Source organism: Pan paniscus, chromosome 22 (genome assembly GCF_029289425.2).
Source record: "Pan paniscus chromosome 22, NHGRI_mPanPan1-v2.0_pri, whole genome shotgun sequence".
Lineage (NCBI taxonomy): Eukaryota > Metazoa > Chordata > Mammalia > Primates > Hominidae > Pan > Pan paniscus.
The window spans coordinates 39,905,471-39,926,567 of record NC_073271.2 but is presented as its reverse complement, the minus strand read 5'-3'; the positions used below and the strand labels follow the sequence as shown (position 1 = coordinate 39,926,567).

General features: G+C 50.8%; 1 protein-coding gene across 2 annotated transcripts in view; it reads right to left on the bottom strand.

The window, feature by feature from the left end:
- Positions 1–21,097, bottom strand: part of AGPAT3 (1-acylglycerol-3-phosphate O-acyltransferase 3) — a 121,955-nt gene that overhangs the window by 66,253 nt on the left and 34,605 nt on the right. For both annotated transcript variants that reach the window (XM_034947979.3, XM_003823849.6), the window contains one exon: positions 16,727–16,789. The gene's annotated coding sequence lies outside the window, so the exon portion shown is untranslated. The remainder of the gene's footprint in view (positions 1–16,726; positions 16,790–21,097) is intronic.

Genomic DNA, 21,097 nt, shown 5'->3' with positions numbered 1-21,097 from the left:
TCCATATACACCACGGAATACTACTCAGCCATCAAAAGGGACAAAATAATGTCTCACAGCAACTTGGATGGAGCTGGAGGCCATTATTCTAAGTGAAGAAACTCAGGAACGGAAAACCAAAAACTGTTCTCACTTATAAGTGGGAACTAAGCTATGAGAACGCAAAAACATAGAGTGATATAATGGACAGGGAAATTGGGAAGGGGGTGAGGGATGGAGACTCTATATTGGGTCCAGTGTACACTGCTCGGGTGACAGGTGCACTAAAATCTCAGAATTCGCCACTAAAGAACCTGTCCGCATAACCAAAATCCACCTGTACCCCACACACTAGTGAAGTTTTAAAAAAAAGAAAATAGAGACACCGGTAAACTTTTGTGACGTCAAGCATGCATCCCAACATTTAAGGATGACACTCCAAGAATATAAATGATGGACAGACGTGTGACTTCTGCAATAGGAGAAACAGGAAATAAAAACAAACTTCACCCAGTCTCAGAGCAGGCAGGAAAGTGAAGGAAAAGAATGTTAAGTAATAATGATGGTGATGGTAAAGTAGAAAGTTAAGACAAAAAAAGAAAAAAAAAAGTTAAATACATAAGTAATCACAAGTATAAACAGCATTTAAAAATTTAGCTGTCAGACGGCAGGGGTAGCTCACATCTGTAATCCCAGCACTTTGGGAGGCTGAGGCATGCAGATGGCTTGAGGCCAGGAGTTCAAGACCAGCCTGGCTAACATAGTGAAACCCCATCTCTACTAAAAATAGAAAAATTAGCTGGACGTGGTGGCGCACGCCTGTAATTCCAGCTACTCAGGAGGAGAATCACTGGAACCCGGGAGACAGAGGTTGCAGTGGGCCAAGATCATACCACTGCACTTCAACCTGGGTGGCAGAGCAAGAGTCAGTCTCAAAAACAAACAAACAAACAAAAAAATCCAGCAGTCTGCCAGATTGCTAGATTTACAGAGACACGCAAAGCTAAAATGTAACCAAGTGTCCCCCATTTTTCTGTTTCTAAATTATTTTTATCTCTTCTCTTGTCTCCATTTCCCCCTGTTCCCCACTTCCTACATAGCCCTTTAGAAATGCAATTATACCCTTTTCCCTTCCATTCACTGGACACTGCCGATGGGGCAAGCTCACCTAACCATGTGCTCAGGAGCTCCAGGGGAACCCTCAGCCACCAGGTGGCTACCTCTAGAGACAACAATTGATCCACACCCAAAGTGCTGTTATGAACTAACTCTCTCCACCTGGAAAGTTTTGGCCACCTACAACACCCACAACACCCACAACCCCCGCAACCCCCACAACCTCCACAACCCAACACCCACAACCCCAACACCCACAACTCCCAAAACACCCACAACCCCAACACCCACAACCCCCACAACACCCACAACCCCAACACCCACAACCCCCACAACCCCAACAGCCACAACACCAACACCCACAACACCCACAACCCCCGCAACCTCCACAACCCAACACCCACAACCCCAACACCCACAACCCCCACAACCCCCACAACCCCAGTAGCCACAACACCAACACCCACAACACCCACAACCCCCGCAACCTCCACAACCCAACACCCACAACCCCAACACCCACAACCCCCACAACCCCCACAACCCCAACAGCCACAACACCCACACCCACAACCCCCACAACACCCATAACACAACACCCATAACAACACCCACAACACTTACAACACCCACACCACCCACACCCCCTATAACCCCAACACCCATAACACAACACCCACAACACCCACACCCCCTACAACCCCTACAACTCCAACCCTCACACCACCCACACCCCCAACCCCAACACCCATAACACAACACCAACACCCACAACCCTTACAACACAACACCCACAACCCCAACACAACACCCACAACACCCACACCCCCTACAACCACAACACCCATAACACAACACCCACAACCCCCACACCCCCACAACCCCCACAACACAACGCCCACGACACCCACAACCCCTACAACCCCAACCCCACACCACCCACACCCCCTACAACCCCAACCCCCTACACCCCAACTCCCCACAACACTCACAACACCCACAACCCCCACAACACTCACAATCCCTACAACACAACACCCACAACCCCCACAACACAACACCCGCAACCCCTACAACCCCACAACACTCAACCCCTACAACACCCACAACACCCACAACACAACACCCACAACACCCACAACCCCTACAACACCCACAACACTCACAACCCCCACAACACCCACAACACAACACCCACAACACCCACAACACCCACAATACCCACAACACCCACAACACCCCAACACAGTTCTGCCCGTGAAGATGCCAACTCGACCACCCGGTAGATAAGGCAGCAAAACGAGTTATGCGGACCCCCACCTGCCAGCCTCCTCCCCTGTGTGCCACACATCCCCCCGCCTTTAAAAGTGCCCACTTTCTGCTCCAAAAGCGAAGTGGTACCCTCACTTTACCTCTTCCCCTAAGCTAGCTTTGGAATAAAGTCACTTTCTTTATACCCGACCTGCTCTTGTTAATTGGACTCTGCCAGCAGCAAGCGACTAAACCTGTGTTTTGGTCACAGAAACTGTGAAACTGTGTCACACAGAGGCAGAATTTAAAGGCAGAGAGGACACACAGACGGACACCAACGTGGAGATGACTGGGGTGGGAGCGTAAAGCTGCACTCTATAAAACACCTGCAACCAGACGGCAGACCTGAGCGCCTGGAGGGCTCAGCAGAGACCCGGAGGGAGGGTTGTGCCACGGCAGTGCAGGGCAGCGGAAGGAGGAGCAGCGGGACCGCGCCGGCAACAGGCTCCCAGCACCCAGAGGGGCGGATGTGCCCTGGATGGAGGTGACGAGCAAGAAGGCTGACAGCGGTACGTGTGTGGGGGGTGGGGGTGCTTACCGTGTGCTTTGAGGACAACCCAGCAAATGGGGGGGTGGGGCAGGCCAGGGCAGAGTGGGCCCCCCTCACTTGCCCGCAGGGTGCCCGGGAGTGGGGAGAGGAAACAGCTTGGCTCTGGGACAGGAGCGAGGGGCCACAGGCTCTGCCACTGTCACTGTTCCTAGAGAAGCAACAGACCTTACCCAAAAAGGAGCAGCCTGAGGATCTTAGATACAGACACGAGCACGAGGCGGCCACGAACAAGACTCCAACTTCCCCGACTATCCGCTCAACACCACCAAAAACTCGACCGAAGTGAAACAAAAACCCAGAGAGGCAAGAGCAGAAACCACGCCTGGGAAGATGCAGGCGTCTGTGCGGTGTGTGCGAACGTGCATGTATTTTATCTGCAACTCCCTAAAATACACAAAATGACCACAGCCCTGGTCCAAACACACCAATCATATCTACCGATACAAAAAGCCTCCAATCACCTACTAAAAGGACAACATTCGCACTGGCTTAAAACAAACCCCAACTCTACAGATAGAAGAGAAAGACCTAAAACAGAGAAATTCAGCAGAGTTAAAAATACATGAAATAAATATATACTGGAAAAATGCAAAAAAAAAAAAAAAGGGTTCAGTATCTTGATATTAGACAATAAAATATCAGGCCAAATGAAATAAATGAGACATCAGGAATGTAACGCTAAAACTAAAATTCTTAGAGCAGATATAGTCATTCGATATGTTCGTACCAAATAACCCGACACACTTCATTCAGCAGAAATTCTGGGGATGCTACACAAACCCATCTCAGCATGCGAAGGCAGGAGACGTGCGTGTCCCTTCCAACCCGAGACAGAACACGCGGGCAAGAAATAAGCACACAAGGCTGTCAGACACATAAACAACAAAATTAAAGAAGCAGCGCATAAGGAGAAAGAGGCAATTCTGTACTTGGTAAGAGAGAACACACCTTTCTTTTTTCAGTATCCCATGGAAACATTCATAAACAGCACCCATATATTAAGCAGCAAAGAAATTTTCAACCAATACCAAGTAATAATTAAAATACAGACAATATTCCCTAGAAATTAGTAACAAAATCAGAAAACAGGGTTTTCTACATTGAAATTTAAACATTATCTTCTTAGATATTCCTCTTAAAGGGAAAATAGAAGTAAAAACTGAAGAATTTTTAGAAACCATACTAATAAAACTAAAGCAGTGCTTTAGAGGAAAATTTAACCCATTGATTAGTTTAAATCTTTAGAAATGAAAGCAGACAGTAAGAGAATGAAGCCTCCAACTTAAAAAGTTGAAAATTACAAAGTAACTGAAGGAATTAATAAATATAAAAGCAAAAAAAATTTTTTTAATCTTAATAGCTGAATTGAAATTTTTTTTAAATCAACAAAACAGTAAGCTACTTATAGCAGTTTAAAAAAAAGCTAATCAAGGCCCAGCACAGTGGCTCATGCCTGTAATCCCAGCACTCTGGGAGACCAACGCGGGTGGATCACTTGAGGTCAGGAGTTCGAGACCAGCCTGGCCAACATGGCGAAACCCCGTCTCTACTAAAAATACAAAAATTAGCCAGGCGTGGTGGTGCGTGCCTGTAATCCCAGCTACTCAGGAGGCTGAGGCAGGAGAATCACTTGAACCTGGGAGGCGGAGGTTACAGTGAGCCGAGATCGCACCACTGCACTCCAGCCTGGGCAACAGAACCAGACTGTCGCAAAAAAAAAAAAAAAGCTAATCAAGAAAATGGAGAATAAAAATATACAAAATAAGAAAACGGGGCCGGGGGGTCAGGCGCAGTGGCTCATGCCTGTAATCCCAGCACTTTGGGAAGTTGAGGAGGGTGGACTGCTTGAGCTCAGGAGTTTGAGACCAGCCTGGCCAACATGGTGAAATCCCATCTCTACTAAAAATACAAAAATTAGCCGGGCATGGTGGCGCGCACCTGTAATCCCAGCTACTCGGGAGGCTGAGGCAGGAGAATCACTTGAACTTGGAGGTTGCAGTGAGCCAAGACTGCGCCACTGCACTTCAGCCTGGGTGACAGAGGAAGACTCCATCTCAAAAAAACAAAAGAGGAAATAATCATCAAAATAAAATACATTTTTTAAAAACTCACAGAAATAATTGCATATCTCTATGCAAATAAATTTTAAAATCTAGATAAAATGGATAATTTACTAGGAGAAAAATTAAAGTGTGGCCATGGAAAAGATAGTTTAAACAGAACTATCTTTATAGAATTCTATAGAATTAAGAAAGACTTGTTTTTACAGAATTAAAATATCTGAGTACTGGGCACGGTGGCTCAGGCCTGTGATAACAGTGCTTTAGGAGGCCGAGCTGTGAGGATCACTTGAGACCAGGAGTTCGAAACCAGCCTGGGCAACATGGAAAGACCCCCGTCCCTACAACAAATTTAAAAATTAGTTGGGCGTGGTGGGGCACACCAGCCACTTGGGAGGCTGAGGCAGGAGGACTGCTTGAGCCCAAGAGTTCGAGGCTGCAGTGAGCCAAGATTGCACCACTGCACTCCAGCCTGGGAAGAGATTGAGACTTCAACTCTAAAACAAAACAAAACAAAACAAAACAAACCTCTACATGGAATCTCATATTTTAAAAATTTTTTTAATTATAATAATTAAAATATCTATTAAACAGTTTTTTAAAATTTACCTCTAACAGAAGTACCAAAGGCAGATGATTTCACAAGTGAATTCTACAAATCCTATAAGAATAGACTATTTTAACATTAATTAAACTTTCCCAGAACATAAAGAAGGAAGACGTCCCAATCCCTTTAATGAAGCAACACTGACATAAAATTCACAAGGAGAAAGAGTGCAGAGGGAAGGGAAGAAGGAAATTTGTCTAAATCACCGTCTCAAATTGTGGCGTAAGGACCCCAGGGGGCCCCAGGCCTCGCAGGCAGGGGGGTTCCAACAGCCTTCTTCATGAGCGCATAGCCTTGTGCAGCATAATTTTCTTTATGAGCCTCAACCACGACACAGCAACAACAGGCTGCCTGCAGAGGCAGAGAGACGTCAGCCGTGGCCTCTGAGGTCAGACATCAAAGAGACTGATAAAAATAGAAAACAGGGCCGCTGTCCTTACTAATTTTGGAAACTACGGGTTTTCCTTACAAAAGCTGGTTTATCCCAGGACACAGGAAAAAAAATACTTTTTTGTATGCATTGGACTTTGAAATGAATTATTAAATATTTTTAAATGTCCTCACTGTTAATTTCTTACCTAGTGTATATCAGCACCATATTAGAGGTCTCTCGACCTCGGTACTCCTGGCATTTTGGATGGGATAACTCTGCTGTGGGGCCGGCTGTACCCTGCGGGATTCAGCAGCCTCCCTGGTCTCTGTGCATTTGATGGAGGAGTGACTGTCTCCCAGCAGCTGCCAACCAAAAACATCTCCTGCCATTGCCAAATGTCCGCCAAGGGACAAAGGGAGTCACCCCAGTTAAGGACCACAATAGCTGCAACTCAAAAGCAAAATCTCTTTGGGGTCCTCAATAATTTTTTTTTGAGACAGGGTCTCGCTCTGTCACCCAGGCTGGGGTGCAGTGGGGTGATCTCAACTCACTGCAACCTCCACCTTCAGGGCTCAGGTGATCCTCCCATCTCAGCCTCCCAAGTAGCTGGTACTAGAGGCGTGCACCACCATGCCTGGCTAATTTTTGTATTTTTTTATAGAGACGGGGTTTCACCATGTTGCCCAGGCTGGTCTCAAACTTCTGAGCTCACCTCGGCCTCCCAAAGTGCTGGGATTATAGGCATGATCCACCACACCAGGCCCTCAGTAATTTTTTAAGAGTGTAAACTGCCCATAGGTTTGAGAACCACTGCTCTTCATATGACTATGAATGCAAACATTTCTTTAAAATTTAGCAAAGAGGGCTAACAGCACATTAAAAAGTCAACACATACATGATGACCATGTGGATCTGTTTCATGAATGCAAGGATGGTTTGCTATGAGGAAATTGACTAACAAAGTTCATATGATTCCTTAACAAGAAGGCTTGACAGGCAGCACAACAAAATTCAACCCTGCTTCCCAATAAAAACACTCAGTAAAGCAGGGGCCAGTACTAAATATTACACGTCCTCAGTGTCTGCCTCCCCGAGGAGAACACACTCACTGAACTTCCAGTGAGGTGCTCATTCACAGGCCACAGTCAGCATTTCACTCGCTGGGCAAACACCGGAGGCACCGCAGCAACCGTCAGGGACAAGGCAGAGTGCCCTGTAGTTAAAGGCCAGCCTTGTGCATGCACAGCGATGGAATAACCACAGTAAATAACATTTGCAAACTGACTCCAGCCAGAACTTTACCAAAACATCATGACCACATATGGTTTATCCCAGGACACAGGAATGGTTTACTATAGAAGACCAATTAACAGGACTATTGACGATAAGTGATAAAAGGAGAAAAGCAACAGGATGATTTGCATTTAGACTCAGGAAAAGCAGATGCTGAAGTCCATGGCCACGCACCACTGATTAAGAAAGAAGTAGGCATGAGGCCCCGTTCCTCAGGGCACTTCCTGCAGCCACTGGCATAGGACGAGTAAAGGAGAGAAACAAAGATTGGAAAGAACAAAGCAAGCTTTCATCATTTGGACATGACACAATCATCTGCACGGAAAATCCACAAGTTCCCGGCCATGGCCAGAGCACCCCTGGTGCCCATAGGGGCTGCCTGCCATCCTCGCCAGATCTGCGCCATGGCCAGCGCCTTCCTCAGGAGAAACTCATCCTCACTTGGGAGGGATGAGGAAGGGAGACAAGGCCACAATAAAAGGAGACGTGGCTCACATGTGCCCCACCTTTTGCTTGCGTGCCAGGATTGCCCCATGGCCCCGGCATCATCCTCTGCCACTCTGGCAGGCTGGACTGAAGGCACACAGTGGTCCCATCCAGCTCGGGCCCACGTGTTGCCATGGACACACCTCCTGATTCCAATTCACATGGAAGTGTTGAGATGAACACTTAGGGCAATGCTCAAGCTGAGCCTGTGAGGACGACTAAGATACCTCTAGGCTCCCAGTGCCACCATGCCCATGAGTCCATGGAGTTCCACCAGGACCCCCGACCTAATGCCAAACCAGCAGAGCAAGACGCGCTGGGGCCCAGCCTGGCAGCTCCAGGGGCAGCCTTTGCTTTGAATTACATTCACCAAGAGGTAAGGGGGTGCCAGGCAGGCAGTGTCTGAGAGAAGACACACGCACAGACACACAGCAGCCTCGTGACTAGGCATGGTCAGACGAAAGCCACTGCCCCCGTCTCTGCTGCCCTGCACTTCAGAGGACTGCAGGGGAGCTGCTAGCTAATGAACACAGATGACCCGGTCAATAAAACACGCAGAAATGTGCATGCATAGAGCCCTTTACCTGTGTTCCAGTGGGAGGAACCCCGTGCGGGATGTTCCAGAGCACAGCAGCTCCAGAGTGGAAAAGGAGTCTGCAGCCCAGGCCACGGAGCACCTAGGGCCTCCTTGCCACCTTTATGAACTTATGAACGGCACCAGACAGACAGAAAGAAAGAGCAGGCAGGAGGCAAAGTCTGCCTTCCAGCGAGGCGGCATCTGGGCCAGGCGGGGTCACCCAGAGACCAGGGAGCTGTGAGGGCCAGTGTTGCAATCTTCCCGGACAGGCCTCGCTGCGTTGGCCTGGACAGGCTGCTTCTGACCCTGCCCAGCCCCTCAATATAAAAGTGCAGCTCTAGGACACTTTCCAAATCACACAAACACAGTTCAAGTCTTTAAAGCACACTCGGGTTCTAGTAGACTGATAATCAGGTAACTGTGCTCCAGAACTATCACACGGACAGTTCTTACAATGCACGTGTGTGTGTCTCTACAGGTATCTCTTTAGAACATGCATAGAAGAGGAAGTGTTTCTTCAAATGAAGTAGATCTACGTGTAGTAAAAGTTTCCCAAGACAAATTAAAGTCAGGTTTTGCAGAGAGATGTCATGGCACGTAGGTGCATTTTTGGAAACTCTGTCGGTGTATGTATGTTCTTATGTGTATTTTTTATAAACTCTAGAAGGATAAACCACAAACCGCTTACAGTGGTTCCCTGCAGGAAAAGGAGTGGGATTTGGGATGGAGTAAAGAATGCAATTTTAATCATCTATTAGATTTGGCTCTGTGTTTAATTTTCATAAGCATGTATTACTTTTATAATGAAAACGTAACTTGTGCGCGTTAACCTCCAACCCTCCATCTCTGCGGTGGTTGGAACAGTACAGCCTTGTCCTGAACACTGATGAGATTTGTTTCTTAAGAAAAAAGCTTCCCTTGCAGAATACCTGACTTCACGAGACACAGCTTGGCAGATCAAAGTCCAGCCCTTTGCTCTCCCCTCATATACATCACACTTCAGAGCACAAAGATAATTCCTCCTCCCACACACAGCAAAGATGTAAGAACTGCAGTGACCTGGAACACCCACCTCCTCCAGTCCCGCGTGGGCATACAGCACGCTTGCTTCCAGAGGGAAGGCCGGCCCTCCTCGGCCCTCCGCTCCACCTTCACCTCACTGTATTAGGACTTCACCTAATTCACTTAATTCACCTAATTAGGACTAATTCACCTGTATTCACCTAATTCACCTAATTCACTAATTCACCTAATTCACCTGTATTAGGACTTCACCTAATTCACTTCACTGTATTAGCACTTCACCTCCTCCTTCACCTCACTGTATTAGGACCCTAGACTGCTGCTGGCAATACGCGCAGCCACAGCCGCTGGGAGACACCTGTGGCTGCACTCCCCTCCTCCAGGGCATCTGTCACCAATCTCTGCAGACCAGCACCCTCTCACGGGCGCAGGACCAGCCTGGCACAAACCTTTGGCTGCCATCAGGGCTGAACACACACTCCCTAGAAAGAGGCCGGGAGCACAGAGGGAGGCCGTCTCCATCCCTCTCTGTCCTCTGTGTTCCTGAGATAGGTGTGGGTCACACCCTGCAGGCTCCCCTTCCTTGAGAACTCACGAACTGGGGGATCCCTGCCACGGGTCATGCTGTGGGTTTTAACCCGGAAAGAACAAGACACCACACACCTGCCTCACTTCCCCAGGATGCGTCCTAGGTCTCCTAAACTCACAGTCCAGGGTGTCCTGGGGCACCCTGGTGCAGACCTGGGGGCTTACTCCTCACCCCCACCCTCTCCATGATGAGGCCTGGGCCCCGCTCCCCACCGGGCTAGCGTTCAGATAGACCCTGCAGGACGGTGTACTAACGCTCAGGGCGGGGGCCCAGTGCTCCCTCACAGCTTCCCCCTGCAGCAGAGAACAAAGTCCCACCCAGTGGCTTCTCGGAGATCCACAGCCGGCCTGCAGGCCTGGGAGCCAGGCTCTCCTACAACGAGGGCAGAGCAAGGAGAAACGAGACCTGAGACAAATATGATGGAACAGCACCATCCGGATACCTTTTGTTATCCAGGAAAGACTCAAGAACACTTTAAAGTCCTCTTCAAATGTGTATGAAAAGGCCGGGTACAGTGGCTCATGCCTGGAATCCCAGCACTTTGGGAGGCCGAGGCAGGCGGATCACGAGGTCAGGAGATCGAGACCATCCCGGCTAACACAGTGAAACCCCATCTCTACTAAAAATACAAAAAAATTAGCCGGGCATGGTGGCGGGCGCCTGTAGTCCCAGCTACTCGGGAGGCTGAGGCAGGAGAATGGCATGAACCCAGGAGACGGAGCTTGCAGTGAGCCGAGATCACTGCACTCCAGCCTGGGCGACAGAGCGAGACCCCATCTCAAAAAAAAAAAAAAAATGTGTATGAAAAATGAGTGGCCCACCACTGGCCAGTCCACTGCCTGCCATGAAGGGGCCATGGACTGAGGGGCCTGTAGCTTCCGAGGAAGCCACACCAAGTGATGTCAGAGGATCGGCCCAATGGGGCCCTTGGAGCACCCAGACCCAGGAGGAGCCTTTCTTGAAGTTGGAAGAGTGAAGTCCCTTATCAGACAATGTTTGTTGTACAAAGAAAAAAAATAGTAAGTAAAAATTAAAATCAACGAATGAAGTCCTATTCAGGTGAGGCCCGGCTGCTCTCGGGGTTTTTCCCAGTGGCCTCTCTCTCCAAGGCAGGGCTGGCTGTGACAGGGCACATAAGGACCCAGGAGCAAAAGACGCAGGCCAACCTCGGAGCACAGCAGGGGCATCCGGGGACTGTGTGAGCTGAGCCTGAGCCTGTATCCTCATCCAAAAAATGCAAACAACAGGGTTCGCTCCACAGGGATGGAAGGAAATGAAATGACGAGGGACTTTTGCAGCCTGGAGCTGGCAGGCCACCACGCTGACGCAGCACGGGCTTTGATCCTCGCCCTCGTCAGTGAGCATCCTCTGCAATTAGCCTTTTCTTAAAGAAGCCAAAGGTTTTAGAAGCTGCTGGCGTTTCACAGTCCCCTGAACCTGGACACAGCCCTGAACCCGGAGCTGGAGGCCATAGGTCCTTTCTCATCCTTCTAGTGCCACCCCCACGGCTCCACTCCCCCTACCCCATGCCCTCACCTTCTGTCTATGCAAGAGCTGGGCTCCTGTGCCCACTTCACAGACAGGTCACCAAGGCCCAGGAAAGCAAATGCCTTGTTATGAATCATGGAGCGAGTCATACACACCGGGCTCCACAAGTTCCCAGCCCATGTGCTCCCCCTGATCGGGACACCTCCTCTCTGATCGAGAAGGGCCGGGGCTCAACACACAGGTCAGGCTGGCAGGTGGCCATGTGTGAACTTGGCTGGTTCCGCTCAGGACAGGCATTCCTTCCCCAGAGTCCTCAGGGCTGGGGAGTGACCAGACCCAACAAAGCTGCCAGCTCTGGATATCACCAAATTCACCCCAAGCCCTGGTATTTTGTGCTTTAGGGCACAAGTGAAGCTTGCCAAGTGCCTCATACACGCCTTGGAAATCTCACTCCAGCTTTGGAACACAAACACATTTTTCCCACATAATTTAGGCTCTGAAGCATTCAGGTCTTCCAGCACACGGAAAGAGAAAGCGTCCCTGGGGTGCCTGAGCCAGCGCCCTCCTCCGAAGACCATCATCCCTTTGCTCTGCTATTACGGGAACATGCTTCCACGAGGGTGGGGACTACTCGGTCCCGCGGGGTCTCCAGCACACGGAGCCGTGCGACGGAGAGGGCGTGCAAACACCCGAGCAGGGGAATCGACAAACGTGTGGCTTTAACATGGTATCAGTCTGCTGGGTTTGGGGGTTTGGTTGTTGTTGCTTTTTGAGTCTGCTGTTTTGTAGAAGCCCATATTTTTCACAGAGGGAATCAGACGAAACCGAAAATGCAAGCTCTTAGGAAGCTTATATGGAACGGTTTTTTTGTTGTTGTTGTTGTTGAGACGGAGTCTCGCTCTGTCGCCCAGGCTGGAGTGCAGTGGCGCGATCTCGGCTCACCACAAGCTCCGCCTCCCGGGTTCACGCCATTCTCCTGCCTCAGCCTCCCGAGTAGCTGGGACTACAGGTGCCCGCCACCACGCCCAGCTAATTTTTTGTATTTTTAGTAGAGATGGGGTTTCACCGTGTTAGCCAGGATGGTCTCGATCTCCTGACCTCGTGATCCTCCCGCCTCAGCCTCCCAAAGTCCTGGGATTACAGGTGTGAGCCACCGTACCTGGTATGGCACGGTTTTATGGGAAACTTTTTGTTAAAGTGTAATAGATACAGAGAAGTACATAAATCTTCAGCATGTGGCTGGATGAAATTCCAGAGAGGATCCACTCCGACCAGCAGCACCCAGATCAAGAAACGAATCCCAACTACTTTGGGAGGCCGAGGCCAGCAGATGGGCTTGAGCCCAGGAGTTCAAGATCAGCCTGGGCAACATGGCAAAACCCGGTCTCTACAAAAAATAAAAAAGCCACGTGTGGTGGCCCATGCCCGTGGTCCCAGCTACCGGGAGGCTGAGGCGGGAGGATCCCTTCAGCCCAGGAGAGCTCAAGGCTGAAGTGAGCTGAGATCGCGTCATTGAGCTCCAGCCTGGGAGAGAGAGAGAGACCCCCTCTCAAAAAAAAAAAAAGAAAGAAAGAAAGAAAAGAAACAGACCCTCGCCAGCCCCTGAAGCCCCCTGGGCCTCCTTTGCCTCCTGCCAGGGCAGCTGCCCTTCCTGTTCCCCCTGCCAGGTCTGCCTGTCTCTGCACTGCACTTACGAGGGCCTTGCACATGTGCTGACCCACTGCGCTTCTTCCACCCAGCATGTGTGTGTCGGCTCGCCCAGGCGGAGCACGGCTGTCTCCACGCAGCTCATTCCATGCTGCTCCCCTGGGCAAGTATACGGCAGTGTGTTCACCCAGTCCACCTCCGCAGGGCACACGGGCCTGATGAACACGGCTCCGGCGACACTCTCGGGCCTGGCTGTGTGTTCACGCCTCAGAGCAGAGCTGCTGGGTCACAAGCCATGGGTTTGCTCCGCTTTAGAAGATATTGCCAAAGTTTTCCAAAATTAAGAGGTGAGGTCACAGCCACCATGAGGAACAAGCATCCCATCACGCCCCATCCCACCTCCTCATCAACTCTGGCCTTATCTGTCTCATTGGTTTTAGCCAATCCGCTGGCTGTCTAGTGATACAACATTTCTGGTTTTAAAAGTTCGTTTCTCTGATAACCAATTGAGTTGCATGCCTTTTCAGATGTTTATTAGATATTTGGGCACCTTTCGAGAGGTACTGGTGCAAGTCATGGACAAACATTTTGCTACAGATTTCGATATTAACACTCACCAGCTTGGGCGGGGGGGAGCTGCAGTGCCACACCGTTTGCTTAGTTTTGCAACCTCTCCTCCCTCCCAAAAGTGATACGTGGCATGCCATCACTGACAGTCACCCGGTTTTGTGAATATCGAGTTACTCACCCTGGAAGCTTGGTTGTAAATCGGATTTGGGTTGTTCTGCAGCTATTACTAGCCCCAAAAGACGCAATGTTTCCAACCTGCCCTTCTTTCCGATCTTTTTCCCAGACCTCAGTTATTACAAAACCGTGATGTCCCTGTCCCCAGCAAGGGAACAAAGGAGATCAAACCGATTTCCATCTTCATCTTCTCAAAATGTCCTCCTTCTGGGAGAGGTCTGCTGATGCCTGGCGCGCCTTGGCCGGTTTCTCCCCTAGAAGCAAAACCTTGTCCACAGCACAAGCCCACATGCGCCACACCCTGCACCTGACAGATCAGAAGCCCTCTGGCCCCCCAGCCCTTGCTGGTGGCCTTCCCACAGCCCTGTGGTCACTGCAGAAGCCCCATGGCCTCCTCTCAGCCCTGAGTACAGTCCAACAATAGCCAAAGGACAGGCAGAAGAGCGGGAATGCAGTGAGAGCTGAACTGGGGGGTGCAGGACAGTTCAAGTTTCTTTTGCACAGAATAGCAATTTGCAACAATTTAACAGTTTAAACCACAGGCAAAGTATTAAATCAACAATGAGCAAACCCAGCAAGTAAACTTTTGTGAATCCAGAATGTTAGAGGAGAGCTCAGAGTGCCAGTTAGCTGGGAGCTGCCACTGTGTCTTTATAGTATCGTTAGTATCTTCATAGTTATCTGCTATCAAATAAGCAGTCTTAATAAAACAGTCCTAAAGAGACACTAGGCCGGGCGCAGTGGCTCACGCCTGTAATCCCAGCACTTTGGGAGGCCGAGGCAGGTGGATCACGAGGTCAAGCAATAGAGGCCATGTTCTGGCCAACATGGTGAAACCCCGTCTCTACTAAAAATACAAAAATTAGCCGGACGTGGTGGCGGGCGCCTGTAGTCCCAGCTACTCAGGGGGCTGAGGCAGGAGAATCATTTGAACCTGGGAAGTGGAGGTTGCAGTGAGCCGAGAACGTTCTACTGCACTCCAGCCCGGGCGACAGAGCCAGACTGTCTCTAAATAAATAAATAAATAAATAAATAAATAAATATTTTTTTTTAAAAAAAAGAGACACTAAATACAGTCATTTTAATTTGAAAACTATGGAGGCATTCAGCACCCAGCTCAGATGGCCAGCAACGCTGTTTGAGGTCAGCTATGACTACATCTCTGAAAGCCCGAGCTTGGTGTTGGTCACTTCAATCTTGCTCATGTTTGTTTTTATCGAATGGTAGCTTTCAACACACCCTGGGTTGTGACTGGGACACAGGAGGCTAAATCACCTGCCTACCAAGAACTGGGCCTATAAGTTACAACTGGAAGCCTTGGAACATCAGGGATGGGATTTGATCTCTGCTGACAGCATTTGGAGGAGACACCTCCCGGACAGAAAGCAGCCACAGTGGGAGGACACAGGGTCCAGGGCCACCCAGAAGGGACCTGCAGCCTCATCAGCCACAGCAGCGGGCCTGGGAACGGGGGTGGAACACACGGGAGCAGTGGGCAGGGGCCCTATGAGGACGGGCTGCAGGAGCACAGGAGGAGCTGCCCCAACCCTGGGCCCACCCAGTGACTCAACGGCCAGGCAATTCCATGCTCTCCGCCAAACCCAGGGCTTCCTGAGGAGCGCGTCCCCCAGGAGCAGGGCACCGACCCCCAGGAGCAGGGCACCGTCCCCCAGGAGCAGGGCACCGACCCCCAGGAGCAGGGCACCCTCCCCCAGGAGCAGGGCGCCGACCCCCAGGAGCAGGGCGCCGACCCCCAGGAGCAGGGCGCCGTCCCCCAGGAGCAGGGCGCCGACCCCCAGGAGCAGGGCGCCGACCCCCAGGAGCAGGGCGCCGACCCCCAGGAGCACCGACCCCCAGGAGCAGGGCACCGACCCCCAGGAGCAGGGCGCCGACCCCCAGGAGCAGGGCGCCGACCCCCAGGAGCACCGACCCCCAGGAGCAGGGCACCGTCCCCCAGGAGCAGGGCACCGTCCCCCAGGAGCAGGGCACCGACCCCCAGGAGCAAGGCACGGTCCCCCAGGAGCAGGGCGCCGACCCCCAGGAGCACCGACCCCCAGGAGCAGGGCACCATCCCCCAGGAGCAGGGCACCGTCCCCCAGGAGCAGGGCACCGACCCCCAGGAGCAGGGCACCGTCCCCCAGGAGCAGGGCACCGTCCCCCAGGAGCAGGGCACCAACCCCCAGGAGCAGAGCGCCGTCCCCCAGGAGCAGAGCGCCGTCCCCCAGGAGCAGGGCACCGACCCCCAGGAGCAGGGCACCGACCCCAGGAGCAGGGCACCGACCCCCAGGAGCAGGGCACCGTCCCCCAGGAGCAGGGCACCGACCCCCCCAGGAGCAGGGCACCGTCCCCCAGGAGCAGGGCACCGACCCCCAGGAGCAGCGCACCGACCCCCAGGAACAGCGCACCCTCCAGCAACAGCCAGCTGGGCTCCCCACGGGGATTGTGCAGCTGTCCCCGGGCCACACCTCTGCCCCATCCCAGACAGACGGCTCCCAGTCGGTCTCCAGGAGAGGGATGGACTTCCTGGGCTGCTAACAGAGCCAGGGCAGCCCTGTGAGGTGACTCCCATGTCCGCTGTGCCCTGGTAGGCGCCTCAGCCCAGCGTCACTTGTAGCTCAGCCCCTCTGAGCTCAGCTCATCCCTTGCAGGAAGAGAACAAAGTTACCTGAACTTTATCATCTGGGTTTTGGACAAATGAGAAGTGACCGTAATAAATATTCTGTTGGTCATAAGCAAAGGTTAAAATACATACCCTTTAAGAAAAATTGATCCACAAGGTATCAAGGCCCAATGCTGACCCCAACACTGGACACACACACACACACACACACACACACTCTCACACACGGCGCCCTGCGTCAGGCGGCCTCACTGCTCACTTACCAAGGCACAAGGTCAGCAGAGCCAGTGGGAACAGCTGTCCTCAGGGCTTCCGGCTGGACAAACCTGAAAGTGAAAGGCACACATGTCAACGTGCTTGCGCAGGACTGGAGAGACGCCGTGTGACCAAATATATGCATCCACTTCAAAACCCGAAAGGCTGCATGTCAGGGAGACTGACAAGCACGCATTAACATCCTTTCCCGATCAACCAAACACTCCGTCACTTAAACATCAGGGTCAAGGCCATTCAGGGCGTTGCTGGTCACTGCTTCCCACTGCCTGGCCCGGAGGCCCAACAGATGGCTCATAAATGAACAGTCCCGGAGCCGCCAGAGGTCACGCCCCAGGAAGGACATGGGAAAGCCACCCAGCCACCTGCAGGCTCTTGGAAAGGCGGGGCCACCGCGGGCCCCTCCGGATGCCACGGCTCCTGCGACAGCTACACCAGCCTTACACACGCTCCCGCTGCTTCCCAAAGCGCCACCAGCCGCAGCCCTGGGCTTCTCCAAAATCCAGCCCAGCCCAGCCCCCGCCAGCAGACCATTAGCCTGCCTGCCGGCAACCAGGAAAAAGCCCGTGTTTGCTCATTTGTGTTACATTGTGGTGACGTCCACTAACATAAAATCCACTATTTTTAGGTATGTGGTTCAGGGGCTTTATGTCCATTCCCACTGCTGTGCAATCATCACCCCTGTCCATCTCCAGAACTTTCTCATCTTCCCAAGCAGAAACACTGTCTCCATTAAACACCGACTCCCCATCCCCACTAGCCCCTGGCACCCACCATCACACTTTCTATCTCTACGAGTTAACCACTCTAGGGACCTCATATAAGTGGAATCATACACTATTTGTCCTTATGTGACTGGCTTATTTCACTCAGTATAATGTCCTCAAAGCTCACCCACTTGGTGGCAGGTGTCAGAATGTCATTCACATTTCAGGCTGGATAATATTCCACTACAGACACTATGGACTGAATGCTTGTTTCCCCCAGCCACAAATTCATATTTTTTTTGAGACAGGATCTCGCTCTGTTACCCAGGCTGGAGTCGCCGTGGCACAATCACCGCTCACTGCAGCCTCAGTCTTCTGGGCTTAAGTGATTCTCCCACCTCAGCCTCCCAAGTAGCTAGGACTACAAGTGCATGCCACCATGCCCGGATAATTTTTTAAATTTTTTGTAGACACAGCATTTCACTATGTTGCCTAGGCTGGTCTTGAACTCCTGAGCTCAAGTGATCCGCCTGCCTCGCCCTCCCAAAGTGCTGGAACTACAGGTATGAGTCACCATGCCTGGTCCAAATTCATACGTTGAAATCCTCCCTGCTAATGTGATATTTGGAGACAGGGCCATTGGCAGGGGATTAGGCCAAGAGGGAGGAGCCTCAAAAATGGGATTGGTGCCATTATGCCAAAAGACACGAGCCAGCTGCTTCCTATCTCTCTGCCATATGAGGGCACAACCAGGAAGAGGCCCTCACCGGGCACCAAACCTACAGGCACCTTGACCTCGGACTTCCAGCCTCCAGAACTGTGAGAAATAAATTTCTGTTACTTAAGCCAGCCAGTCGGTGCTAACTTTTTTTATAGCAGCCCAAACTGACAAAGACAGTGTATATATCGCATATTTTCTCCTATTAATCTTACAGTTCTAACTTTCACATTTAGGTCTATGATCCATTTCGGTTAATTTTTAAATATAGCATAAAGTAGGGTGAAGGGCCATTGTTTTTGTAGATAGGTGTCCAATATTGTCTTTCGATATTTGAAAGGCATTCCTCCACTGTCTTCAAATTGTATAGTTTCTGATCAGAAACCAGCTCTCATTTTTGTCTTTGTTCATCTGTATGTGATAGCATTTGCCTCTGTCTACTTTCAGGATTCTCAGCAATTGGATGATGGTGTGTATTGGGGTGAATTCCTTCATGTTTCTTCGGTTTGAGATTTGTTGAGCTTCTTCGGAAGGAGTTTTCATCAGCTCTGGAAAAATTCTAGCCATTATTGTCTTCAGGTATTTTCTACCACACGCGCCTCTTTTCTGGAAATCAGTTTCATATGTTACTCTCGATATGGTCCCACTGACGCTGTTCATTTTTTTGTCTTTCTTTTTGTGTTTCATTTTACAAAGTGCTGTGTCTTCAAGTATACTGATCTTTTCTTCTGCGATGTCTAATCTACCACTAATCCCATTCAGCATATTTTTCATTTCTAGAAGATTTATTTCGGTCTTTTTTCTTTTTGAGACAGTCTCATGCTGTCACCCAGGCTGGAGTGCAATGGTATGATCATGGCTCACTGCAGCCTCAACCTTCCTGGGCTCAAGCCATCCTCCTACCTCAGCCTCCTAAGTAGCTGAGACCACAGGTGTGCACCACCACGCCCAGTTAATTTTTGTACTTTTCTGTACAGATGGAGTTGTCCAGGGTGGTCTTGATCTCCTGAGCTCAAACAATCCTCACACCTCAGCCTCCGGAAGTGCTGGGATTACAGGTATGAGCCATGACGCCCGGCCCTAGGTCTTTTTTTTATATCTTCCATTTTTTTCTTTATTTTTATCATATTTGCCCTGACATTGAACACGTGGAACATATTTATCAATGCCATCTTAACATGCTTGCCTGCTAGCTCTATCATCTGGATAGATATAGTTCCCTTCCCTTCTCTTTTCTCTTCTCTTCTCTTTTTTTTTTTTTTTTTTTTTAACAGAGTTTCACTCTGTTGCCTGGACTAGAGTACAGTGGCATAATCATAGCTCACTGCAGCCTCGAACTCCAGGCTCAAGGGATCCTCCTGCCTCTGCTGTTGAGTAGCTGGCACTACAGGTGCATACCACTATGCCCAGCTAATTATTTTTTTAAGACAAACAAAAGAACACATATCTTTTTAGAGACAGGGTCTCGCTATGTGGCCCCAGCGGGTCTTGAACTCCTGGGCTCAAGTGATCCTCCTGCCTCAGCCTCCCAAAGGGCTGGAATTGCAGGTGGGGGCTACAGTGTCTAGCCTGGATGTTTCCAACCGTTGATTTTCCTCTTCTTCTGGGTTTTCTGTATGGCAGTCACTTTTGCTTGGCTGCTGGGCACTGTGAACTTGATGCCTGTGAACTTGGCACCGGACGCTGGGTTTGCTGCTGTCCTGCATCTCCGGGCTTTGTTCTGGGAGCAGTCAACCTAGAACCAGTTTGATCTTTTCGGATCTTGCTCGTAAGCTCTGTTTGGTGAGTCCTGAGCGGACCTTTGTAGGACAACCTTGGGTGGTGAGTCTCTCCCTCTGGCCACTGAGCACACAGATTCACCCCACCCTGTGAACTCGGGGACTGTGCCACCCCTGCTCTCCCACACCCCTTTCCCTCGCCTGGGCAGCATTCACATGCCACCTGTGGTCAGCTCTCAGAGACTGGAAGGCCCCTCCTCAGCTCTCCAGAGCTGTTTCTTTATGGAACTCCCTCTTCTTCCATATTTTTCTTTGCACATTCCAGCCTTCCTGGAGCCCCTTAACTCCACACTCTGTCTCCACCAGGTCCTGGTTCCCCTCCCTGCCCTGCAGCTGGAGACTCTGCAGGTGACACACTGGGCTACTGAGGCCTCACTTCCCTCATGCCCCTCTCTGGTCACTGTCCACACGGCCTGCCACCAGTGTCTGAAGCCTGTGGCTTCATGCACTTTTGTTTGGCTTTCTGGTTGATTAAGGTAGGCTGTGAAATTTGGTCTGTATCTTCCACCATGGCTAGAAGTACAAGCTGGAATCTTGCATTTTTAAATCCAGGTTTTCACTCATCCAGAATGGGCTTCTCCAGTGGACCTCACAGGTGTTCCCTCTCCAAGACACACTGACCTATGTCTAAAGTGGAACCTCAGCTGCAGAGGGCCTGACTTGCAGAGCCAGCTTGACAGCCATCTCTGGAAGAGAACAAAAGCATTTGCCTTTTTCTTTCTACCTCCAGATCATTTACTCTCCATGAAGACATCTCACTCAAAGTACATTTTCTATGTCAGAATGCAATAGCAGGACTATTTGCCTGCTCACGTTAAACTAGAAGGCAAGCCTGCAGTTAATCAGCAAAAAGAAGGCGGTGCTCCAAAGGCAGCCCATGTACTGACAGCACCTGAGACACTCCACCTCTCAGTTCATCGCCTCTTCCCAATTTCTTCTTGACCTAGGCAGGTCAAGAGAGCATCACCGGGGCTGGGTCACGAATCTCTACCACTCCCAGTCATGGGTTCTCCCAAGCTCCTCTCAACACCCAACAGAACCGGGGCCGAGGCAGCTGCTGCGCACACACACATGAGGTGATGCCTGGGAAGCCTCCCGGGGGACCAGTGATCCTCAGCGGTGGGGAGCAGATGGGAGGGGTGCTCTGCTCAGGGCAGG